This window comes from Schistocerca serialis, chromosome 1 (genome assembly GCF_023864345.2).
Source record: "Schistocerca serialis cubense isolate TAMUIC-IGC-003099 chromosome 1, iqSchSeri2.2, whole genome shotgun sequence".
Taxonomy (NCBI): domain Eukaryota; kingdom Metazoa; phylum Arthropoda; class Insecta; order Orthoptera; family Acrididae; genus Schistocerca; species Schistocerca serialis.
This window is the reverse complement of record NC_064638.1, coordinates 165151268-165159660: the sequence shown is the minus strand read 5'-3', so window position 1 is coordinate 165159660 and position 8393 is coordinate 165151268. Positions and strand designations below refer to the sequence as shown.

Here is an 8393-nt window from a genome sequence, read left to right as displayed (position 1 = left end):
TTTTTTAGAACTTGTAATAGGACGTTTCAGATGCAAAATTGAAAATTATTCTTTCCAATTTTTCCAGAGGCTGCTACGTTGATTACAAGCTTTTGGAAACGAAACACGTTATTTTTATGTTTTCGGTCCTTTGAAGTTCCTGAAAGCAAATGTAAAGCTGCGGAAACAGTAATACGCTGTTAGTTTGATCAGTGGCATTGTTGTACTTGAATGTGTCTGACATACATCACCTGTCCAAGTGATCAATCTTTTTTTGTCTCAATATAATGAAGTGCGGTCCGCACGCAGTTCTTGCACGATACCTGACTGATTGGCCTCGTACACAGCATTTTACAGGACAAGAAGAAGCTCTGAATTTCTCTATAGTGCTACCTATTAATGGCATCTCCTCTGCTCATTTACTTGAAGTAAACTTGTAATTTTGCGGCTTTCTTTTCCGTTTAATTTTCTGCATCTGTTTTAACAAGGTCGAAAATGCCTAGAAATCAGTAATGTTTATTTAACTTCAGATAGCTTAATTTTGTAGATTTCCAGTGCACTGACTCTGACGAGCAGTTATAAACGTGTCAGTTATTTAGAAGAGTTTTTCTTGTAGATCACAAAAGCGAGTATAATTTTGGCACGTATTTCGTACTCCGTGTAAATCTTTCTTCCATGTATACAATTCGGGTCCAGATTTTACGAAACGAAACTGACTTTGCAAGCAGATTTACTTTAAGCGTTTTCTCCATGTTTCGTTTAACGAAAGAAATTACAGCCTTTTCATTGTCACTGAAAGCTTAGCTCTCCATATTTTCTTTGGGCTAGGAAAATACTGTGGTGTCACCGCCGGACACCACACTTGCAAGGTGGTAGTTTTAAATCGGCCGCGGTCCATTAGTACATGTCGGACCCGCGTGTCGCCACTGTCAGGGATCGCAGACCGAGCGCCACCACAAGGCAGGTCTCGAGAGACTGACTAGCACTCGCCCCAGTTGTACGGACGACATAGCTAGCGATTACACTGACGAAGCCTCGCTCCTTTGCCGAGCTGATAGTTAGAATAGCCTTCAGCTAAGTCCATGGCTACGACCTAGCAAGGCGCCATTAGTAACATTGCATGTATCTAAAGAGTCTCACTTGTATCGCCACAATCTCCAGATGTACCACAAGAATGGATTAAAGTTAAGTATTCCAGCAGCTACGTACTTTTCTTTATAGCATTCATTACGTATCCTGTTTCAGACCTCACGCCATCCTGCTTTAGCTTAGCGCGTGCCTTTCGGCTTCCTCTCATTGTGTCTAGGCTGTCTTGTCTAGACACAACAAATACTATATTTTTGTTGTGGATTTTAATCAGCACTCCAGTCATCGTCCGAACCCCAGTTCACGTAATCATCAGAGTTATTTTCTCTTTCTTATCATGTTTTTATGATTTTTAAAGAAATGCCAATATCATTCGAATGAATATCCAAGAAGTCAACTACCGGGAAGTGGGTGGGTCTTCAGGAAAAGTAGGTAATTTCGATTGTGTGCCACGTTCTTCATATTTTATCTTTGCCAAAGGAAAAATTATTGAATGGACATCGCATTAGTGTGAAAGTCTGAGACCTATACAACGAATTCTGTGGACTGGCAAGACAGCCAATCCACTAGGACGGGAGGCCGAAGGGCACGCGTTTAAGCTCACACAGGATGGCGTGAAGTCTGGAACAGTTAAAGGAATAGAGACTAGCAAAAACGGTACGTAGCTTCTGGAATACTTTAATCCATAATTGGTGAACATCGGTCTGACGGTAAATGCATCACAAGATAAATAGCAAATGATAATGGCGCCTTGCTAGGTCGTAGCAAATGACATAGCTGAAGGCTATGCTAACTATCGTCTCGGCAAATGAGAGCGTAATTTGTCAGTGAACCATCGCTAGCAAAGTCGGCTGTACAACTGGGCCGAGTGCTAGGAAGTCTCTCTAGACCTGCCGTGTGGCGGCGCTCGGTCTGCAATCACTGATAGTGACGACACGCGGGTCCGACGTATACTAACGGACCGCGGCCGATTTAAAGGCTACCACCTAGCAAGTGTGGTGTCTGGCGGTGACACCACAACGAAAGATGTTGTTAGCAAGCGCATTCGAATAAACAAAAAGAAAATTAATTCAGTTTTACCTTCATTGCTGACACCTGACGATACCGCAAAAGCAGCTGCTGATTATTATGGATATTAAACGAGCTGCAAACTCGAGCGAATCGTAACTGCGAACAACAGAGTCAGCGAAATTATCAACGCAATTAGAATTCGCTTCACAAATTACGATCACGTTGTGACGTTTTATCCATCTTCTGATGTGCTGTCATTCTATGGTATGTCCCCGTAGTGTTGCGCATGTGCTATCTGCTACAGCTACGGCAGGAGTGTGCAATTCTCCAGCCACCGAGCGAACTATAAATTCGGTAAATTTCAACATTTCTTTTTCAAATATTTGCACCTTAGCAGCTAAAATTTTGACAGTGCGCTTATTTCAGTGTATTCTCTGCGTGTGCAAATTTTCAGGTTTCTACATGTCGCACTGGTCCGTTCCCTTGTTTGTGTGGGTGAGACAACAATAGTAAAGGAATCGACGGTGGATTGTGTGAAGTGTGCACAAAAACAATAGTAGAATTAACATTTGGGACAGAATGCAAGAAAGATGCGAAAGCTGCAAGCAAAATAATGAAATAATTGCGTTTTACAAAGTGTGTGATATGATTAGCCAAAGTGGTATAATCAGTATTAGTTCTGTATCTTTAGTGTTGGTGCCGAGAAACGAAGTGAAAGACTATAATTTCCAACCAAAAATGAACAGTCGTGGGTTTCTTAATTTATTTCTTATTTTCTACTAAACGTCACCACGCAAGAAGCGACGCACTCATCGGTACTCCACCGTCTTTAAGGTAAAACAGAAAGCATCATAGCACGTTCTGGAAACCGAAGTTTCAAGCTCAGAATATAGGATTAAGTGTTCAGGTATAAATATTGCATGTCGCGGGCAATTTCGACAACATTTCCTTTGGCAATCAGGTTAGATTATACAGATTATACTTTTCCTAAAAGCGTGCAGAAATGCTACGGGACATAGAGAGTGCTCGACTGAACAATTTGAGGCAGGAATCTTGGGATTGGAGAAGTCGGCCTAAGGGGACATTCGTTGAAATTTGACATTTTTTGTTTTCTACTCCATATGTACTTTGGACTTTCCTGAACATTTTGGTATATAATACATTAAAATCAGACAATTGTGAGACCTTAACACAATATTGTGACTGTCAAATTTCGCGGCTACACATATACTGCCACAGCTGAGTAGTCGTATCTTGATAATTACACAGTCTACGAGGCTGTGAATTGCTTTGTTTTGTGCCTACCACTACGTCTCAGACGTTGGCATTACGAATAAACAAATCAGTCTGATTCTGATACTAGCTTTCGTTGAAAGACAATAAAATGTGCTGGAAGACTAACAGACAAAGTAATTGATGAATTACAGGAATATTATGGGAAGGCCATTGGCGACAACTGTGACAATTTAGAGAAGATGAAAAGAGCTGTGTGGAGCACTTTCATTCATTGAATATCAACGGATGAAAAGCTATGTCATGTTTTGTGTCCACCTCCACCAAACACTTGGTGTAAATATAGGCACGCTGAAATTTCTGGGCCGGCCGAAGTGGCCGTGCGGTTAAAGGCGCTGCAGTCTGGAACCGCAAGACCGCTCCGGTCGCAGGTTCGAATCCTGCCTCGGGCATGGATGTTTGTGATGTCCTTAGGTTAGTTAGGTTTAACTAGCTCTAAGTTCTAGGGGACTAATGACCTCAGCAGTTGAGTTGAGTGCTCAGAGCCATTTGAACCATTTTTGAAATTTCTGGCACCCTGCATGAATTTTTACATAAACTTTCTCTTCCTTTGGCAGTAATGGAGGCAATAAAACCTATTTACAGAGCTTTGGCAAATCCTGAGCTACTAAAGAAGTGTTTACATGGGAAGACCAAGAATTTGAATGAGTCCTTCAATAATGTTGTGTGGTGCCGTGTGCATAAAAATGTATTTGTATGCCTTATGACTCTAAAGTTAGCAGTGTCTGATGCTGTAATAACTTTTAATGGTCGAAACTATGAAAGACTTAAGGTTCTGGAGAAGTTAGGGACAAGATTTGGACAGAACACAGCTAAAGGACTGCGGGAACTGGATGAGCTTCTTGTGCGTGAAGCAGTTAGCTGCTCAGCAAATGACTAAAGAAGCAAGAAAGAAAACGAGGAGGCAGTCACTGGGCTGTTGTGACACTGAAGAAGACACAGACTATGGGCCAGGGTAATTCTAGTGCATAATACACGCAGAAATGTAAGTCTGTATAAGATTTTGTAATAAAAAAGTTTTAAACCTCAACATCTCTGAACTACATTTTTTGCAATAACTGACCCGTTTTCTAAAAAAGCACTAGAGGTATGAAATTTTCGCAGCATGCCAAGTGTGAGATTCAACATATATGGAAATAGAATAATTAAAATATCCTGAATTGTTTTGTTTTTATGTTCATTTATTTACAAACTTCTGTCAACAAATTGAGAAAAAGAAAGAGAGATAGCATGACCCACAATACAATTTCAATAATAATTCTAGTTTAGTGTATCTAGAAACGTGCATTCAACAATTATGGAAAATTGTGAGTTGGTGTCTTAAAAAGTTTCCAAGGTAATGTGTCACAAAATTCGATAATTTAACATTGGCGGCATGGGACATACAGTGTCCCCTTACGGAGATATGGGAGTAAATTTATTTACTGCTTTGTCTAGCATTATTGTTTTCCAGCTTATCTACAACTAACACGCGCACAAGTTTACACATTCTGTGTTGTTTATTTACACGTGGAATCTTTGTCTGCTGCAAGGAAACAAGAGGAACGAGCCTGGTTATAGGAAGTCAATATGCAGATTATTTTACTTTAGTTGTTCATAAAGTGGCTCTGTTGTATCGTATTTACGTTGCTGCATGACAGAATGTGCTATTAATCAGGGAGGGACCCATTCATTACTGAGCGCTATTCAGAGACATACAGTACGATACAGTGGAACTCATTGGCATGCACCTTTTGTATGGGGAATTACGTTGCAATGATCTCCCTGCTGAAAGGCTGTACAGGGAGCGATTTCCTAACAGGCATGATTTGTCACGACGAGAGTTTATTTCTCTCAATCGACTAGTGCAGGAGACCGGCTCATTGGAACAAGAAACGAGGGACATGGCAGCATGTGGACCACTCGTACACCCGACTTTGAAGAAGAGGACCTCGAACGTGTTGCAGCGGATCCCACTACAAGTCACTCGGTTATGAGACCCAGGTGGATACGGAGATGGAATTAGTTGCCAGAATTGTACCTGCCTGTGATGTGATTCGAAAAACGCAAAGAATATTTGTCAGGGTGCGTCGGAATCTTGTTCGCCGATGTCACTCTTGCACTGAGGTTGATGACCGTCAGTTTCAACCCATTTTGTAAGATACGGTACAGGTGGTACGTTCATTTTGTCAATGACGGTATTTGCAGTTAACTGTAACTAATTATTTCCTCAAGCTGGCTTCTCCGACCCCAGGTTCCCTACCACAAATTGTTCAGTGGCGCATCCTTTATGGCCTGTTTTACATGCTCTTACGGAAACACCCTGTACATGAATTAGAACCACAGCGTAGATAAAAGTAAAAATTGAAATTTACAGTGTCATAGTCATTAACAGACTCTTCTTACTTGACAGCAGAAATATAAGTATTTGAAAATGGTGCAGTTAGTTAAATGTACTATCACTGCCACTTAACTTTGGACCACATTTATGCAGCAATAATGTACATGTCTCACTGCTCCAACTAGCTCATCTCTTCTTCTTCTTTTGCATTTATCTCTTACCAACATGGAGGCGACATGGTTAATAAAGGATTTGGCATTACTCATGTTAGAGGGCTGCCAGATGCACTTACTCTCGCCACACCGTTCCCACAAAGAACGGAATATGTGTATCCCAGTTGTGTCCGTGTAGTGTTTATTCAAGTGACAGGGTTCGAACGTTTTCCACATGTTTGCAAATCGTGCGGCTGGGGATGGAAGAGGATTCCAGCCCGGTATTCACCTAATAGGATGTGGGAACGGCCTAAGAACCACATGCAAGTTGACTGGCACACCAGTCCTCATCGTTAATCCACCAGGCAGTTTCGATCTGTGGTCGGGGTGTCCATCCGAATCCCGAAAGTGGAGTGATAACACGCGCGGCTGTCAGTGAGGATGCTGGGCGAACTAACTGTATAGCAGTTATTTTGAAACTAAGAGACTAAGCACAAGAAGACGGAGGAGGCATTATGGTAGGAGGATAAAAAGAGTTACGTATGCCGATAATTTATCAGACAGCGTTGGCTGATTCAGGGAAACAACTACAATATATGATGAATGAAGACGTTCTCCAAATAATGGCAGAGCAATGAAAGCTACTGAAAATAATAAGGATGACTGAAAATACTAAGAATGACAAAAACTCGTTGTCTCGGATCCACACTGCGAAGAAACTGTCTGCATCAAGAAATGAAATGATCGTACGGCATTGTTGGCCAAGAGACCCCATGCGGGGTGTTCGGCCGCCGAAATTACAAGTCCTTTTTAGCTGAGGCCACCTCGGCGACTTGCGAGTCAATGATGATGAAAGACACACAACACCCAGTCATCTCGAGGCAGAGAAAATCCCTGACCCCGCCGGGAATCGAACTCGGGACCCCGTGCGCGGGAAGCGAGAACGCTACCGCAAGACCGCGAGCTGCGGACTGAAGTCGCTGTCGAAGAGATTGCAGGGAAGTGAGGGAGAGGAAGAAGAAAACTTAAACTGGATGGCATTAAACAAACAACTAAGAGGAGGCATAGGACATAGGAGAGTGGAGAGCGTCCAGTTCCTCCACGTATAAGACATATGACTATACAGGGTGAAAGAAAGGTCTTGCAGTCAGACACCATAGCGTAATTCCTTGTATAGCAGAAGTACAAAATTTTCGGAAAAAAAAGTTTTGTCCTGCATATATATTCGACAATAAATGGTCCTTAGAGGAATGCAATTTGGAAAACTAATCACATGTATGACACGTATCTTCATTCAGCGCTGTGTACCTGCGCTTCACTGTCAGTGTAGTGCGTATAGTTCGGCGTTAAAATACACTCTGCATCTAAGTGTAATTTTTTAAAATTTTGTTTTGCCTGATAAAACAGAGAATCGTAAATAGTCATAGGCGCTTGCAGAATATCTACAGAGACTTGGCAGTGGACAAAAGCACGGTTTGTCTTTGGGCGAGACACCTGTGATCATCGCAACAAGGTCGCGCAAACCTGTCACATCTCCCGCTTGCCGACCGGCCGTACAGAACGCTCTCAGTCTAGGAAATCGGTGGATCACAATCGAACACCTCGCTGCTCAACTAAACGTCTCTGTTGGTAGCGCTCACACACTGGTCCACCAGTCGGGGTGCTCAAAGGTGCGTGATTATTGCGTACCTCACCGTCTGACAGAAGACAATATAGAACAGCGATGGAGCATCTGTGTAAAATCGTGGCAATATTTTGTCGAACAATGTCACAGGCAATGTAACACACGTTCAACATTTTCAACTGGAAGCAAAACGGCAATCCATGAACTGGCGCCACACCACTTCTACTCCGAAGGAAAAGTTTAAAGGCGCACCCTCAGTAGGTAAAGTAATGGCAACAGTCTTCTGAGACTCTGAAGGGATTATTCTGTTTGAAATTTGAATTATGTTAATACCTTCACCTGCTAACGTGCGTTGATATATATCAACGGGGACAGGCGAAAATGTGTGCCACGACCGGGACTCGAACCCGGGATCTTCTGCTTACATGGCAGACGCTCTACCGATCTGAGCCACCCAGGGCACAGAACACATTGTGACTGCAGGGACTATCTCGCGCACGCTTCCTGCGAGACCGACATTCTCACCTTGTATGTCCACACACTACATTCGTACTGTCCCACCCTAACACATTCATTGCTCTTGTAAGACATTCTTACAAAGTCCCGTAATAGTTCGGCGAATATGTGTGCATCCGCACAGATGAAGAAGGTCGTGGCCGGTGTATCCAGAACTATATACTTATATGGCTATGGTGTCTGTTCTTTCGGACATGTCCGAAAGAGGAGACACCATATCCATATAAGTATATATTCTGTTTGATGTCCTCCCTCATGGCGCAACGACCAGCTGCGGAGTGTATTGTGCTACCGTCAGGAAATTCAAGAAACCTCTTCAGCGTGTTCAGCAGACGAACTTTTCCTTCTTCGTGACAGCGGAAGGCCTCGCACAAATCTGCACACCCCGAGAGGAGGTCACGAAACTTCATTG

General features: G+C 42.7%; 1 non-coding gene across 1 annotated transcript; it reads right to left on the bottom strand.

The window, feature by feature from the left end:
• Nucleotides 1-7851: 7851 nt before the first annotated feature.
• Trnat-ugu (transfer RNA threonine (anticodon UGU)) lies at nt 7852-7926 on the bottom strand. The gene has a single exon. It is a non-coding gene; the product is annotated as a tRNA-Thr (tRNA).
• Between the last annotated feature and the right edge of the window lie 467 nt (nt 7927-8393).